The sequence below is a fragment of the Nymphalis io genome, chromosome 28, assembly GCF_905147045.1.
Source record: "Nymphalis io chromosome 28, ilAglIoxx1.1, whole genome shotgun sequence".
Taxonomy (NCBI): Eukaryota; Metazoa; Arthropoda; class Insecta; order Lepidoptera; family Nymphalidae; genus Nymphalis; species Nymphalis io.
In genome coordinates this window covers 8,553,290-8,572,530 of record NC_065915.1, presented here as the reverse complement: position 1 = coordinate 8,572,530, position 19,241 = coordinate 8,553,290, and the positions used below count along the sequence as shown (strand labels likewise).

The following is a 19,241-nucleotide window of genomic DNA, read 5'->3' as shown; positions in this document are numbered from 1 at the left end:
GTAGAAAAGAGAAACTATTGTATTGCGCACTACAAACAGCTAACATACCATCAACCAATGACGTCATTACAATTTCAAGATCAAATTTTATACTGCCATTGTAATTACAACTAAGTTTTTTGACCATAAAATATTTATCTGAGGATAAAATAAATGATATTACAATATAATATTAACAAAGTCGGTTTTTGTCCCGACTGAGTAGGTATCGTTTAACTTGTTTAAAAATGTAACAGCATTTTTACCCACAGCTGGGATAAGGCGTCATCTCCTTATTACGAGTACACACGTATAGGATCTCTACATGATAATCGAATCAAAAACTTCTGGATACGAAGCCTTATAAATATATTTTTTTATAGAATAGGAAACATTGGCATTGCAAGAAATGTTGAAAGCGATGTAAGCGATTACATCGCCAATGCGCCACCAACCTTGATTTTATCAGCGTTAAAAGTCAAAATTAGCATATTTTTAAAACCTTCGTGATTTAATAAAATATTTCGAACAAGGAAAATGTTTTCCTAATAAAGTGTTTCTTTTGTATCAATTAATAACCGTTGTTGAATAGGAAGGCGGACGAGCATATGGGCCACCTGATGGTAAATGGTCACCAACGCCCATAGACATTGGCATTGTAAGAAATGTTAACCATCGCTTACATCACCAATAAATTTATTTAATATAAAAGTATTAATTTGGGAATGCGGTCAGTCTTTGGGACTATTACTATATATACTACCTGTATTTTAAGTAGGATTTCATTACTCCAAGTGCGTCAATACTATCAACAAGCGCCACTACCGCCGCCTTCATTGTCAACAGCGCCACGGCCTCCGCCTCATTATCTTCCACTTCTGAGCTACCTTCAGGTACCTTTGACTTTCCCCTAGGTTCATCAGAACCCATGACCAATACAAAAAAAACAATCTTCAACCGCCCCCTACTGAACAGACAGGGCTCTTAATGATGAACTCCGATTATTTTTTTTGTGAAGGTGAAATTCAGCCAGATCTTGCTAAACGCCTACAACATATAGCTACGACAGGTTTACCAAAAGATATCCGTAAGGAGCTCGTAGACAAACATTTACATCTAGTAAACTGTATCTTAACCCTTAGTAGCCTGATTTACGCGAGTCTTCTTTGTTAAATATTACTGTATTTGCTTGAGGGTCTAGATGAAGGGAAAAATAGCTAAATAAATCACAATATTTATTTTACATATTTATTTAAAAAAAAACAGGTATCAATTTTGATACTTCAGGCATTATGGCCATAAAGAAATCTTAAATGACCTATGCATGAAATAATGCGAAACATCGATTGTTTTTATTATCGCATAACGATACTTTGCATTTTTTACAGAACCAGGAGGTAAGTTTCCTACAATTACTAAATTTACATTTATTCCTAGACTCCATAAATATTTTTTCATGGCCAATACAATCGGAACGCACGTCAGTTGGGGGTAGTACTTGTGCACCTGTCCGGGGTTTTTTAGAGGGTACTGTATTGTCTTGTTGACTGTTGGTACTGGGTCTGCCCCTTTTATTTTTTGAGTGACTTTGATATCTACATAAAGTATCGGCAAGCTCAGTTCTAAAATCTGCTAACTTCATAATATTCTTCTGAAGTTTTCCTTTCCTTGTGTTTACCTTTTTGTACAGTACCCAAGCATTGATGACAGTCATGTCTAACAAGTGGTAGAAGAGCCTCGTTGTCCACTTTCTCGACTTTATGCGGATGCGATATCGACCAATGAAGCTATCCATCAAATCAACGCCGCCCATGTGTGCATTATATTCTTTTACAACCCGAGGACATGATATTTGAATATTGGCCTTTAGTTTTTTTTCGTAGCGGGTTATAGTATCCGCTGGTTCAGCGCCAACATACGTGGATAGTAATAATACCTGTTTGTTGTCTTTCCAACTTGTGGCCGACAATTCTAGGCCTTCGTGAGAGGCCACATTTTCGTGATATGTTCCTCTGGGTACGTTGGATTTCATAATCTCCCGTTTATCCGGCAACTTGCACGACTTTCCAAGCCTGTTTCTCTGTACTGTTCCAAGACAATAAATACCTTCGTTGGTCAAGTAATGTACCAGAGGAATATTCGTATAAAAATTGTCAAAATAAATTATATGATTGACATGCCTTGGTACTGGTCGTAGCAATCGAATAACTGTATTCGACACAGCTCCGAGGTCTGGTTCGCCAGGTAAACGGTCCATGTCCTTAGCTCCCGAGTAAATCTCAAAACTGTAGGCATAACCAGACAGAGAGCATAACACGTATAATTTGAATCCCCACTTATGGGGCTTGTTGGGTAAATATTGTTTCATAAAATGTTTCATTTTTGTGGAACACATCTCTAGCTCGTCTAGTGATAGACGATGCTCTAATGGTAAAGTAATAAATTTCTTGTTCAAATAGTCTATCACTTGTCTTACTTTATGCAGTCGGTCGTGCTGGGGGTGATCAATGGGCAAATGTTTAGAGTCGTCATTCATGTGAAAAATTTCTCTAATTTTATCAAATCTGTTGCGATTCATTGTTTGTACTATGGGTTCAAACTTTGTAATGTTTGACCAGTATGACCGGACACTAGGATAATGATATACACTAGTAAAAATAAGAATTCCAATAAATTTACGTAATTCTAAGACAGTTACAGGTTCTGTAAAGTTGGGATTCTTTTGGAAGGCATATTTATTTGACTCGTCCACTAGAAATCTCAAAATGTCTTCACCGAAAAAATAAGAAAAAAACTGAAATGGAGTGTCTAAGTTCATAATTTCTTGTGAATACTCAGTATTTCCAGCAAACTGGAAAGCATTTTGGACTAAATCCATATTTTTTACTCTCCACACTAAGTTTCTAGAGTTGAAAGGTGCAGTTTGCAGGTTGTTCTGGCTGCTGGTTGTAGGAGTTGGGTTTCGTTCAACAGTCTCTAAATTATGTTGCATGTCGGTATCTACGTTTGCTGCAGGCGGATCTGCATACAAGTTTGGGTCAGTGGGAAAATTACCTACATCCTCTTCATCATCTAGCTCCATCAGACGATCTCTTTGGCTCGAATAATAGTCTATGTCATCTTCATTGTCGGTGGAATCGTCTTCCGAAATTTCACCATTTTCTAACCGCTTCAATATGTTCTCAATCTCTTCTGGCCGCATTTTGGATAAATTTCTATAATAAATAAAAACAAAAGTAATCCCCACACCAAGCTATGCAGAAAAAATATGAAACGAAAGTTCAAAAAGTTTTATAGCTAAAGAGTTAGTAGGTAGGTTTTATGTAGGGCGGAATGCCTGAAGTATCAATATTGATACCAAAAAAAAAGCACTAATTTCTTCAAGTAAAACATGCATTTGCTAAAAATAATTATATCATAGCCAAAATAATGTATTCACTTACCTCAAAAGTATTTATATTCTTCAGAAAAAGAAAATATATCAAATTTATATTCAACAAAACTTTTAGTAAAATGTGTTTACTTGTTCACTTTGCCGCGCAAGTAATATGTCACAGATAAAATAAAACAATAATGACATTTGTTTTTTTTTTTAATTTCGTTGGATAGAATACTATACAACAGTAAAATACATACAGCCAACATATAAAAAAAAACTAATAGTGATGTGAATATTCGGTTTAAAATATTAGTATCAAAATTGAAACTCTAGGTTATTAAGGGTTAATTGAAGCACCCACCCTCAACCCGGAGGTGGTAGCTGCCATTCCAGAAGCTGTTCATAAAAGAGGTAAAGGCATTGAGTTCAGACGAAAACAGCGATTTTCCGCAGTGTCATACGTAGCCGAAGCTCTTACATCCCTTATGACATCAGAAACAAAAAATACTGACGTTATTCAAACATTGATAGACGCTATTAAGCTTATGTGTGATAGACAGTACACTGATTCAACAATAAGAAGAAGCTTCATTCTTAATACCTTGAGAAAGGAGCCTAAAAATTAATTGCAAGCGACAAAAATCGACATATTGTTTTTAGCGAAAACCTAGCTGAAACTCTAAAAGCAACTAAGGCTACCTCAAGATCCGGAGCAGACATGAAACTATCTCCTTCTAAGCAACATACTGTAAAAACTAAACAGTATAAACATTTAAACTAGCGTGTTCCTCCCCAGAACGACAGGCTGAGAGGCATTCAGAGGACGAAGGAGCCTGCCAACAAGGATCGCCCCGACAAATCAACGAAGCAGTCGTCGCGTCCAGCACAGCATCGCAACCGCCATTAGATACGGTAAAAAATGCGGGTAGGCTTTCTTACTTTCGCAGACATTGGTGACTTGACGTGATTGATGACACGTGTGATAGAACTATTCTGTCATGGGTAGAAGAATATCAAATACCCTTTTCTCGTCTAGTAAAACAGACAAACCTTCCCATTACAAGAATATTTAGGAGGTGGACGTTGTAGCGGTAAAATAAAACTTATTGTAGAACAGTAGAAACGGTGAATATGGTGGAATGCTTTATTAAAAAATGGTACGAGTAATACAAAAAGTGAAGTAAAAATTAACCAATGAGAATACAAGAAAAATATAAATTGTAAAAATGAAAAATTAATATCAAATGTGCGCGTCTACATTACTTACTTCCGCGATTAATTCCCCACTATCGACGATGCGCGGCTGATTCTACAAATACTCGTTTTACCGCGGCGTCGCGTTCAGTCAGTTCGAGCGGCGCGTGGAGTGGAGACGTGTTTCGAGAAGTCAGCTTTATAGGAAGATAATAAATATAAAAACAGCTCTTTTAAGAGCTTGACATTACATCATACTACGTCATTGCATGCTGCTTCTTGTTTCAAATAAACAATTATTTTCAGAGCTATTCGTTGTTTTAAAAGATGACGTCATATTATGAGGCATGCGTGGCGTGTGTATTCTTGTTGCTATGCGTACTGCTACAGGAGTCCCCCTCAAGTGAAATGTACCGGCAGTTTAACGATGTGGCCTGATTGCGTCTGTGTAGGATTGCGATACGGCTGTGACGTCATGTTGTTTGGTGAATGAGTTTTATTCATTGTAGTCCAGTCAAAATAGACAAAAATAAGTCATAACTTAGCCAAAGTCCGCATAGAGCTGAAAATTGGCAGAGACGTTAAATACATCATTATAAATAAAATGTCAGAAATCCTCGTGAATTCTACATCTGCAAAAAAAAATTATTCAAGGTCAAACGTACAAAATTAAGGTTTTTTCGATTTTTCTTGAAAACGGTTAGTTTTATCGTGAAAATAAGTAAGACAAAAGTTGTACATCATACAATTCTCTACAAAAATAGTTCAGTCACTTTTTTTCTTACGACTCACCATTCGGTGAGATATCGGGGTTTTAATTATTAGAAAATTCATATTTTACATAATATGCACTAAAATGCAGCCTGTACACGTCATCGGACGTTCAATATAAATGAAAATAAGAAACTATTGGTTTTTGGTACACACACAATAAAACTTGTATAAATTGAATGAGTATTTTAAAATAAGACTGTACTGACAGTCCCTAATTCCTTTCGTCAGTAACCTTGAGTAACATGTAATAACTACGTCATTGTTCAAGTGTCGCATACCTGCCTATTTTTGAAGGAAGAAAATGAAATAACTCAGTATATACTGTTAGTTTGAAAATTCCTTTGCAGTGATCAGACGTGCTTATTGGTAATATTTTCAATTTTAATTTGTGCTGTTAAATAATTTTAACAAAATGTCAGAAGTTTGTTTCATTTGTGATAAGCCTTTGAGAGAAAGTAAAGTTGTTGTTGTCGATCGTGGAATGAAGACTTTGATTGATGCAAGTGTTGAAAGAAATGATAAGTTTTTTGAATACTTGAAACACGAGCAATCTGTGAAAGTCCACGTGCAGTGTCGTAAAATGTACACTCGAAAGAGTAGTATTATTGCAACTAAAAGACAGTGCGAGACCGAACAACGTAGTACATCCATGATAAGTCCACCTCATACTAGAGCACGAGGAAGTGAACCGATTTTAACTTTAGAAGATATTGTTTATTTTGCGGCGATAAAGCAAGTAAAGAAGCTGAAAAGAAGAAAGCGCAGGAATGTTCGTCGTAAAATATATAATGTATCTACACTTGAATTTAAATATTCCATTTTAACGGTAGCTCGGACTCGTTCTGATGATGTAGCAAAAGCTGTTATTGCCCTCATTGGGTATGAATTTGACTTAGTTGCTGCTGAAGCTAAGTACTACAATAACTGTTTTAATATCTTTCTGAGGCCTACTACGGGATATAAAGTCGGTCGTCCTGAAGATTATTCAGTGAACTTGGCGATGGAGGAAATATTTCAATACATTGAAAATAATGATGATTGTCAATTTTCATTGCAAGAATTAAGACATTGGCAAAAATCCAACTATAGATAATAAAACAATGAAAAGAAGATTAAAGTATGGTGATAAAATTATTATAACTGAGAAAAAAGGGAGCTTAACAATTATCTGTGTTGACGCCCGTTAATATAAAAAGTTGTGGGTAGATTGGGTTTTTACGCGGGTCACCGTATCGTAGTGACGATGTATTTTTTGTTTTTTTTTGTCTGCAATAAACCGTTGTACGAAACACATGAGTTTTATTCATGGTCCTTCGAGCCGGATAAATAACAAATTAGTTGAAAATAAATTAATCAAATAATGAAAAAATGAAGAGAATATAAAGGAAATAACATACAGATATAAGCAAAACGGCTATTAATACGTGAGTAGTTCCTGTGTGACCAACCAAAAGTTGTTCAGGAGCCAAGACCTGACAAAGTTGAAATAGAAACAAAGTCAGGACTGCTAAGGCCGGGTCGTTGGTGCTGCTTGCTGTATGCCAGGTGCTGGGTGTCCGAAGCTGGGTGCCGGGTTTCGGGAGACGGGTGCCGTTAGTCGTCATTGAAAACCAAGCTTTGCTAGTTCAAGAAGCTACTGCTGGCTGCGAGCATTTCCAGATGAGGAAAGTTTATAAACCGAGGTACTGAGTTTATTTATATAAAAGTGAACGTGAAGTAACGTGGAAAATAAATGATAATTTGAACTTTATAAAAAATCGTAACGGTTTTATAAAAACATTCAGTGAACTAAGTTATAAGTTAATCAACAATTATTTAGTATAATAATTTATTTGAATAGTACAATTTAATAATTAATTGGAAAATTTAATTATTATACACAATAAATATGGAAAAATTTATTAAGTACCAAGAAGATCATCGGGGTCAAATACAAAGAAATTTGGCAAACTTTAAAAAGTCACCAAAGTCTAGAATTACGCAATCCTATATAGAAACTAGACTTGAAATATTAAATGATATTTGGAGTGAGGTTAAGGTCACTCATAAGCAAATAATTGACATAGCTACCCAGGAATCTAAGTTTAATTGTGATTATTTTAGTATGAATATGTATGAGTTAATTGAAGAAGAGTATACTGCATATAAATGTGAACTTAAAGATTATTTATTAAAAGTTAAAAGTGTTAACTTATCAGAAAAATCGGAATCATCGACTATAGCTAAAAATGGCAGTTATCCTATTCCTATAAAATTACCGGATATTAAACTACCCGTTTTTTCTGGTAAGTACACGGAATGGCCGACGTTTAGGGATTTATTTGTATCAGTTATTCATAATAATAAGCAATTAGATAATGTTCAAAAATTGCATTATTTAAAAACTAATTTATCGGGAGAAGCCGAACAGCTGTTACGACATATTTCTATTACTGATACTAATTATATTACGTGTTGGTCACAATTACAAGAGCGATATAATAATAAAAGATTCTTAGCTAATTGTATTTTTAAACGTTTATTTTCGCAAAATAATTTAACCATGCAATCGGCCAATGGTATAAAGAACCTTTTAGACACAACGAAAGATAGTTTAAATGCATTGTCTAATATTGGTATCTGTACCGATTCATGGGATGTGTTACTTATTTATTTAGTTTGTCAAAAGTTAGATTGTGATACCCGCAAACAATGGGAAATAATATCAAATGAGTTAACCGATGATTTACCTACCTTTTCTCAATTCGAAGAATTTTAAATAAGTCGTTTTAGAGCATTGGAATTCTTGGAACCTACTACAAGTAGATTTAAATCAAATAATTATAATCAACCTAAGGCACATCACGTCTCTTCTGCTTCATCTACCGTATGTCCGTTTTGCTCGGAAAATCATAAAATGTTTCAATGTAAAAAATTTCATCATGCTGATTATAAGACTCGTATAGATTTTGTGCAAAAGCAAAAGCTTTGTTTTAATTGTTTTGGGTCTAACCATAGTGTAAAATCTTGTTTCTTACGTACCTCATGTCGGATCTGTAACCGTAAACACCATACACTACTTCATCCTCAAAAACCAAATCGATCGATCGCGTCTGCGGTACCTGTTAACCATGCTGTTGAGTCAATTCATTTTAGTGATGATCAACCGCAGACTGATCAACCATTGAATATGGTTACTAATTGTTATTCTAGCAAGGATAAATATACTCAGGTATTATTAGCTACTGCATTAGTCAGGGTCCAAACTAAAAATGGAAGCTACCAACTGCTGAGAGCTTTGCTCGACCAGGGGTCACAGGCCTCATTTATAACAGAATCAGCAGTACAGTTACTTGGAGTCAAGAAAACTTTTGTAAAGAGTTCGGTGTGTGGATTGGGTGGTAATGTTAGTGTGTTGACCTCAAAGGCTGTAGTCAATATAGCTATATCATCAATCCATGACACTGAAACTGTAATTGAATTGGGTGCTCATGTTTTGAGCAGATTAACATCGTTTTTACAAATCAAACCAATAGTCATGAATAACTGGCCTGAACTTAAAAAGTTGAAGTTTGCAGATCCAAATTACCACACTCCTGGTAAAATCGATATTTTATTGGGGAGTGATGTCTATGGAAAAATAATAGAGGAAGGTCTCCTTCGTAGCCCTTATGGCACCACCATAGCACAGAAGACTAATTTGGGTTGGGTACTGTCAGGTCAAGTTATTTCACCTACCACTCACAGTATATTTGTGAATTTACATACACAAATGAGCGATGATGAACTTCTCAAGAAGTTTTGGGAACTAGAAGCAGAACCTACCGATAAAATAAATCAACGCTTAACACCAGAGTAACAAAAATGTGAAGATTTGTTTGCGACCACAACAAAAAGAGACTGTAAAGGACGATATATAGTAAGATTGCCTTTTACAAAAGAAACCCCAGCATCAAAATATGGAAATTTAAGAGAAATAGCTGTGCGCAGGTTTTATGGACAAGAAAAAGGATTAATCAGAAATAGAGATTTGAAAAAACAATATGATGACACTATTGAAGAATACTTGCAATTAGGTCATATGGAACAAATCAAATTTAATAAAAATACAGAAGCTGTTTACTTGCCACATCATGCAGTGATTCGTGAAGATAAGGCTACAACAAAAGTGAGAGTAGTCTTTGATGCATCATGTAAGGGTGAGAATGGCATTTCTCTTAATGACGATCTCATGATAGGACCACGTCTACAACCAGATCTACGACATTTAATTATGAAATTTCGCCTAGGTCCAATTTGCCTTGTCGCGGATATTGTGAAGATGTACAGAATGGTTAAAGTAGCTCAACAGGATGTGGACTATCAAAGACTCGTTTGGCACAGAAATCCAGAGGATGACTTAAAAGATTACAGACTTCTTCGCGTTACCTTTGGCACATCCGCAGCTCCCTATCTAGCAGTCAAAACATTACAGCAATTGGCTTTGGATGAAGGTACACAATTTCCTTTTGCTGCTAAAAGAGTTTTGGAGGATTTTTACGTCGATGACCTTATGACCACTTGTGACACGTCTAATGAAGCAATATTTCTGTACAAGGAATTAAATAATTTGATGATGAGAGGCGGCTTTAAGCTACAAAAATGGTCAAGTAATAGCAAATTAGTTATGAAAATTTTGAGCAAAAATGAAAAAAGGAAAGAATCTATGGAAATGATAACCGACCATATAACAAAGGTTTTAGGGCTGACTTGGAATAGATCAACAGATAAATTCGTATATTCAGTACATCTAGAAGAACAAATTATTCCAGTTACTAAACGACGTGTGATTTCGGATATATCTAAGCTTTATGATCTACTTGGATGGATTTCGCCGTGTATTATACCAGCAAAAATTTTAATCCAAAAATTGTGGATGTCAGGTATCTCGTGGGACGAGGAGTTACCATCTTCGTTGAAATAGGAATGGGAAGAGTATCGCAAGAGTTTAAAAAAATTGTCTGAAGTCGAAATAAAGCGTTGGATTGGACTCCAATCAACTAATTCAAAATTAGAATTGCATGGATTTAGTGACGCATCAAATGCAGCCTATGCTGCTGTTGTTTATGCAAGAGTGCTCCATAAAGACGGACGAATTCATGTAAACTTGTTCACGTCCAAAACAAAAGTAGCACCAATAAAGCAAATATCAATACCTCGATTAGAGCTGTGTGGTGCAACGTTACTTACAAAATTATTAAAAGAAGTCGCAACAATGCTACACGTAGAACCATCCAATATACATGCGTGGACCGATTCGACAATAGTGCTGGCATGGCTGCGTGGCCACTCTAGTCGATGGAAAACTTTTGTAGCGAATAGAGTATCAGATATATTGACAACACTTGAAAGTAATCAATGGTCACATGTTAAGTCTGGTGAAAACCCAGCAGACATCGCGTCACGTGGGATGACTCCTAGTGACTTACAAAACAATATTTTATGGATGAACGGACCCAGTTGGCTTTGTAATGATATTGTACATTATGACAAACCAGATGTCGGTACTAATTTAGAAGAAAGGAAAATTAAAGCTTATTGTATTAATATAAATGAAACGTTTCGATCACTTTGTGAAAGATTTTCGCGATTAAAAAGAATGATTCGAGTAATTGCGTATTGTAGGCGCTTCTTACATTTCAAGAAATCTAAGGAACCTCGACCTCAGTTTACTTATTTGCTAACGTGTGAAGAATTAAAAGCTGCATTAATAACATGTATAAAACAATGTCAACGACAGGAATTTGCCGAAGATATTTTATATTTTAATAAAATGAAAGTAATGCCTAAAAAGAGTAAACTATATTCACTTACCCCATTTGTAGATGAAGATGGATTATTGAGAGTCCGGGGTCGAATAGACAATTCGAATGTCAGTGATGAGGTCAAACATCCAATTATCATACCAAGAAGTGGTCATTTTACGAAGTTAATGGTTGCAGATGCACATGAAAAAACATTACACGGAGGACCACAAATGATGACCAGCTTCCTCAGAGGAAAATATTGGATTATTGGTATAAAAAATTTAGTCAAGGAACAGTACAGGAAATGTGTCATTTGCGCACGTTTTAGAGCTTCTACTCATGAACAATTTATGGGTCAATTACCTACAACACGCATCTCTATTAATCGTCCATTTTTTGTTAGTGGAGTGGATTATGCAGGACCCATACAAATAAGAACAACCAAGGGCCGTGGCCACCATTCCCACAAAGGATATGTTTGTGTGTTTGTACGTATGGCTACGCGTGCAGTGCATCTTGAGGTCGTTAGTGATTTTACATCTCAAGGTTTTTTAGCAGCATTTAAACGATTCGTAGCTAGAAGAGGTCACTGTGGTCAAGTTTGGAGTGATAATGGAACCAATTTTGTAGGTGCTTCTAAGGAATTGAAAACTTTATTCTCCAAAGAAAATTCCAATTTGATGCCCGATATATCAGAGAGTTTATCTAACAATGGAACATCTTGGTAATTTATTCCTCCACATGCACCTCATTTCGGTGGATTATGGGAGGCGGGCATCAAGTCAACCAAATACCACTTAAAAAGAGTCGTCGGTAATTCCACGCTCACCTTTGAAGAGTTGACTACGGTTCTATGTCAAATTGAAGCATGCCTTAACTCAAGACCTATTGCACGTCAAAGTGTAGATGACCCAGAATCGGAAATGCCACTAACACCAGGACATTTTTTAGTGTGTGGTCCATTGGTTATACCTCCAGATTACAACTTTGAAATGTCAACTATTAGTACATTAAAACGTTGGCAATTGACTCAACGCATGGTGCAGGATTTCTGGAGACGATGGTCATCAGGATACCTTACGCAACTTAATCAGCGATACAAATGGGCAAAAGTATCACCAGAACCAAAGATTGGTGACATTGTACTTGTTAAAGAAGACAATCTTCCTCCAGCAAAATGTTTATATGGTAGAATAGAAGCAAAGCATCCCGGCCCTGATAACATAACTAGAGTGGTAACGATTCGGTGTAAAAGTAATTTGATTAAACGAGCAATTTCTAAATTATTAATTTTACCGATTGCAGACTAATTTCACTAAAACTTCTTTACATATATTTCACGATACAGTCCATTTTGTCAATTAAAACAATTATTTTTTTGTTAAGTTTTAAATTGCATAATTATGATCAAATGTAAACAATAATGTTGTAAAAGGGAAAGATTGTTAATATTGTAAAAATAAAATGCGTAAATTTTGTTTAATGTATATGCTCCTTAAGAACTGCGTTCTTGGGAGGCGGCATGTTGACGCCCGTTAATATAAAAAGTTGTGGGTAGATTGGGTTTTACACGGGTCACCGTATCGTAGTGACGATGTATTTTTTGATTTTTTTTGTCTGCAATAAACCGTTGTACGAAACACATGAGTTTTATTCATATATATTTCCTCGCGATGTTCTTCAAGGAGCACGAGATGATAAATCAGGGATGCTGTATAATTTATAGATTTATTTAAATTTAAAGTAATGGTATATATTGGTATTATTACAGAAACCGCTGTTAATAACTGACGAGAATATGGCAAGGAACTGCGTTGCGCCGCAAAAGTCGATACTGGACACCATAGACAATCTAGACGAGGAAATCAAAAAGGATGAGGAGTGAGTAGCTTCACAAGCCTTTATTTAAACCGAAGTATTTCTGGGTGAACTCTTATATATGACTTTAAAACGAGTTCCATACTATTGGTAATGGTAATAATATTGTCTATAGCTACGCCAACCACCCTTGCTAGATACTTGCCTTTCACGCCAAAGGTTGTGGGTTCGGTTCCCACTCAGGACAGACAATTGTGTGCATTAACATGTCTGTTTTTCCTGAGTCTGTGTGTAATTGTCTATAAAATAGTATATCAGTTGTCTGGTTGCCATAGTACAAGCTCTGCTTAGTTTCGGATCAGATATATATATATATATATATATATATATAGTTGAACGCAAATCACAGTAGTGTCGGCCGGCAGGGTGGCCGTGTTCCCGGTGAGCTGCGTGCGCGGCGCCAGCCTCAACGCGCTGCACGCGTGCCTGCTGGCGCTGGTGCCGCGCCGCGACCTGCAGCGCCCCGAGGACGTGAGTGAACCATATGTTGTGCAGTTGACTAGTATCCTTTTTATTAAATTATAAATGTTATAATTTATGTCACTTTACAGTAGGCGTGCGAGTTTCAAATAGACGAAATTTTCCAGGTAGGGGACTCGACGGGGCCCGTCGTGGGGGGACTGCTCGCGCGAGGGCGACTCTACGAGGGCGACGAACTTATCATAGGTGCGTTGCGTTCTGTTAGTTTTGAGATGAATAGAGCGACGTATATTTAACACCCCTCCCCCAGGACCTCTGGAGTCCGGCGAGTTCGCGGAGATATCCGTGCGCACGATATACCGCAACCGCGTCACGTACGGCAGCGTGCGCGCGGGACAGTCGGCGTCGCTGGGCCTGGGTCGCTTCCCGCCGGGACTGCGGCAGGGCGTGGTGCTGCTAGCGCGGCCGGGGGGCTACGCCGCGGGACTATCAGAACTAGTCCACTCGTCGCAAGCTTCGGAGAAGAATCGAAAGAACGCGAGGAGACAGAACAAGAATATCCTCCAGGACATCGCCAACGTGAAGAACAGCCTCACGAAGACATCGGACACGAAGTGCACGAACGTGTACGTGTCGGACGACGGGAGCAAGTACAGCGACGCGCACGTGTCGAGCGACACGTAGGACAAGTGCGTGTGTGACGACCTGGTGTTCCTCGAAGACTAAACGACCCTAGAGGCTGTATATACTTTCAGGTGAGCAGAAAACTCTACTCGTTTTTAAAAGATTAGCAAACCTTAGATATGCAATTCCATGCGATTCGCTACCAGCTCTGCTGTATTGTACAGTACAAACACTTCTCGATCAATATATCTCTATATACAACACGACACTGTTACACTTAACCACTTATATACACTTTAGTTTTACTTACAAAGTTCCGATAACAACTTCACAGATAACCAAAACGCTAAATTTTTCGCGAATCCATAGTCAATACCACAGAATATTAAGATTTCGACCAAATTTCAAGGTCAAAGTTGCTTATATACTCTACTTGCTATTGGAATCGACTATAGACTTGTATATGTTTGCACAGCACATTGTGTGTGTGTGTGTTTTTTATCCGTAACAGCACGTGAATGTCCTACTGCTGGGCTAAAGGCCTCCTCTCCCTTTTTTGAGGAGAAGGTTTGGAGCTTATTCCAACACGCTGCTCCAGTGCGGTTTTGTAGAATACACACGTGGCAGAATTTCAGTGAAATTAGACACATGCAGGTTTCCTCACGATGTTTTCCTTCATCGTAAAGTACGAGATGAATTATAATCACAAATTAAGTACATGAAAATTCAGTGGTGCCTGGATCATCTCGGCTGTTTTTTTATATGCTAGCAATATTAGCACAGACTGTGCAATATAATATGTAATGCGGTCATGAATTAAATTTGATTGAATGTAAGAGGCATCCATGCATGTCCTGAGACACTCCACGGCCATCTACTCAGGGTTCCAGTGCTCTGTGCATGTCGGGAACGTGCGTCAGACGGCCATTATCGAGGTAACGAATACATACATCAAACTCACTTTGCGGAGTGGAATTAAATAGTTTAATTTTGGTATAGTTGGTGGTGTTGCGTAAAATACTTAAGTATGATAATGATATTTATTTTTTTATGTTATATTCCTGTTTAGCGGTAGAATATCTGATGAGTGGGTGGTACCTACCCAGGCAGGTTTGCACAATGCCCTTACCACCAGTTACCACACACTCATAATATATTCTGCCGCCAAACAGCAATAGCATTGTTGTTGGTGAGTAAAACAGTGTAACTATTATTAACTATCTTATTTATCAAAACTCAAAACATCAGCAATGGGCGCGGCAACAGAATATAGAAATTATAGGCGTTCCAGAACTAAAAAATGAGTTCGTGAGAGATATTGTAATTAATATTAGTAGACATGCAGGTGTTCAACTAGAGTGTAATGATATTGAATTTGCAAATAGAGTGCAACCTAAAAGAAGTATCAATGGTCGACCAAAAGTAATAGTCGCTAAACTTAAAAACAGACTTATTAAAGACAGTTTTCTCTCCGGCCTAAAGAAAACGCGTGGTATCACGACGAAAGACATAAACATTGCTGGCAACCCAAATAAAATTTTCGTGAAAGATCATCTTACACTACAAAACAAGATGTTACTTCAGAAATGTAAATCACTTGCTTCCGAAAAAGCGTACAAATTTGTGTGGACAAAAAACTGTCTAATTTTTGTTCGAAAAAACGAAAAATCACAGGCCATCGCAATAAACTCAGAAAAGGACCTTATAAAAATGATTTAATAACTAAAAAATTGTATGTATTATTAGATTTTTTTTTTAATTTTTACACTTTTCTGCAATACTTTTTCTTATATTTTTGCTTTTTATTTGTAATAAAAAAAATTTACACTTAAAGGTGACGCACACACACTTTCCATCACTCATACAAACACTTTCACACATACTGCTTTAATATTGGTTATGTTGACTTTTGACCGTCTTAGATCACTTAGCTTTACAATTATTTTGTTCCATTTTAATGAGTGTCTTAGTAATGCTTTAATTTCTACCCAACCATCATGAAGCCATCGATAAACTGTTACTACCAGAACGTCCGCGGTCTTCGCACTAAATTGGATGACTTACATGAGAATATTCTTAGCCATGACTTTGACTTAATCTTTATTACTGAAACCTGGCTTAATGATAGTTTCTTAGCCGATGAAATATGTGATAATAGATATGATGTTTTTAGGTGTGATCGTAATAAGTATACTTCAGTTAAAGGCATTGGTGGCGGTGTATTAATATGCGCTAAAAATGTTTTTCAAGCCGAAGCTAGAAATAAATTTGTTGGGGAGGGAATTGAAATTATTTGGATATCAGTTAAAGCACGAGTTTTCGCTAATACTCAGTGTCACGCAATTCATTTTGGTGTAACGTACATACCTGGTGACTCTCTGCATTCTCATCGCCTCACACTGGCTCTAGATTCATTGTCTAATGTTATACGATCCCACCCTAATGATTATGTATTCTTTTTGGGTGATTTCAATATCCCCAACCTCGATTAGACACATCGAGGACCCTTGTGTTTAAAAAAGGGTACAACACAAAGTCAAGCTGCTGTAGCTAATTTTATGAACACTATTGAGTTCCTTGGACTTAGACAAGTCAATGAGCATTGCAATTGTTCCAATAATATTTTAGACCTTATTATTACCAATACCTCACCAAAAGTGTCAGTTTCGTGCGATCCTTTATTAGTCGAAGATAAGTATCACCCAGCACTAGAAATAGATTGTTCTGATATATTCATATCGCAACATCGCCTTTTAAAAAATATAAAATACAAATTTCATAAAGCGGATTATATTAAAATTAGAGAATACCTGTCTAGTGTTAATTGGAATGCATTGTTCATTGATAAGTCGTGTGAGGAGTCACTTCATAGTTTTTATGAAATACTGTATGAAACAAGGAATTCCTTCGTGCCAAAGTCTCTTTCGGGTGGAAAGTATAGCTATCCAGTCTGGTACTCTAAAGTGTTGATTTCTATAACTAAAGAAAAATATACTGCACATCGCAAATGGAAAATACATAGTAACCCTCTCGATTATGATGAATTTAAATTGCTTCGCGACAGACAAAAGCGTATTCAAGCTGAATGCTACGACTCCTACATTTTTGGAATACAAGCAGGCATTAAAAACTCACCTAAACTTCTTCACGAATATATTTCTTCCAAACGTAATAATCAAAGTTCGTATCCAAGTTCGTTACGCTGTGGTAATCAAATTTACAATAACGAAAAAGAAATATGTCCTGGTTTTAGTGACTTTTTCAAAAATGTCTTTATTAAACATGCGCCTAGCTACGACAACTTATTACACGAAATACCTTCAGTGACGGACGATACTTACCACTCTTTCACTGTTACTGAAGAGGAAGTTTTAAAATTATTAACATCTCTCGATACTCAAAAAGGCTCTGGTAGTGACAACATACCTTCAATTTTTCTTAAATCTTGCGCTATTGAATTATCTTTGCCTTTAACTCTAATATTTAATAAGTCGTTGAGGGAGGGCGTGTTTCCCGCTAAATGGAAGGAGGCACTTATAGTTCCTATTCATAAGAAAGGCCCCAAGACAGAGATAGAAAATTATCGACCTATATCTATTTTGAATATTTCAAGTAAAATATTAGAAAAGCTAGTATATCACAAACTATACCCTTTCCTCGCGAGAGCCATTCCGTATAATCAGCATGGTTTTATGAAAAATCAGTCTACAGTATCTAATCTGTCAATTTTCATTAGTGATATTCACAATAATATGGACTCAGGTGCTCAAACTGACGTGGTCTACACTGACTTCGAAAAAGCGTTCGATCGTGTAGACCATGTCATCCTTCTACATAAATTACACGGATTAGGAATTCGTGGTGATCTCTTTCGTTGGTTTAAATCTTATATATCTAACAGAAGACAAGCTGTAAGAATTGGTGGCTCTTGTTCTGACTACGTTGATATTATTTCTGGTGTCCCTCAGGGGTCACACTTAGGGCCTCTTCTCTATAATACCTATTTGTTTGATATTGGTGCTTGCTTTAAATATTCAAACTTTTTAATGTTCGCCGATGATAAAAAAGTATATAGAAAAATTAACAAAATAGAAGATTGTTTATTACTTCAGAGTGATTTGGATAGATTATGTAATTATTATACAATGAATAGGATCTCCATTAACGTAAATAAATGTTCGCAAATTACTTTTACTCGAAAAATAAATACACATACTTATGGTTACACAATGAATGGCGTTCCTTTAAAGAAAACCAACCTGGTTCGTGATTTAGGCGTTCTCCTAGACTCGAAACTACTATTTAATCATCACATAGATTATATAACTAATAAGGCCTATAAACTACTAGGTTTTATAAATAGAACATGCAAACCTTTTCGCGACATTAATTGTCTAAAAATAGCCTATTTCTCTTATGTGAGAAGCATATTAGAGTATGCTAGTTGTGTTTGGAATCCTCAATATTTTAAATATATCGAAGGAGTTGAGGCCATACAAAAGAAATTTATTAAATATCTGAACTTTAAAACTTACAGTAACACAAACTACAGGGATGCTTGTAATCTTTATCGCATATCCAGCTTGACAGATCGACGTGAAACTTTAGATATGATATTTCTACATGATTTGGTCTCTGGTAAGCTAGACTCGCCTGAGTTGCGCTCGCGCGTTCTTCTTAATGTACCTAACAAGCGAACTCGTTATGCATATTCGAATCTGTTACACGTCCCTTTATCCAATTCGCGTTACGCTGCAAACTCTATATTGCCGCGCGTTTTCACACTATATAATAAAAAATACTCGCACATCGACATCTTTCATCGGTCGATTAAATCATTTAAAAAAGACATTCTCACGGCTCAAAATTCTACTTAACCATTCAAACTCATACAAAATTTACATACACCTAAACACATACATACAAACACTTAAACACATAAATACAACCTTCCCTACTACCTACCTACCGACTTATACACACACAAAACAACAGTGCAGTTAGCACTACGACACCCATCCACAACATAGTCTGTGTCGCCTAATTTATATTCATTCGTTTTTTTTATTTTATTTATTTTGTATTTTTTTATAAATATTTTGTTACTTAAAAATTTTTTTTTTTACCAAAACTGTGTGTTGCTACTTCTGTTTACTGATATTAAGTTTGCATAACTCAATGGAAAACAGTAATTGGCTCTATTTTTTGTATTTTATTTTTTATTTTTA

The 19,241-nt window shown here is 36.4% G+C and overlaps 1 pseudogene; it reads left to right on the top strand.

Annotated features, from left to right (window-relative positions):
- Positions 1 to 969: 969 nt before the first annotated feature.
- Positions 970 to 4,265, top strand: LOC126779046 (uncharacterized; annotated as a pseudogene).
- Positions 4,266 to 19,241: the final 14,976 nt, after the last annotated feature.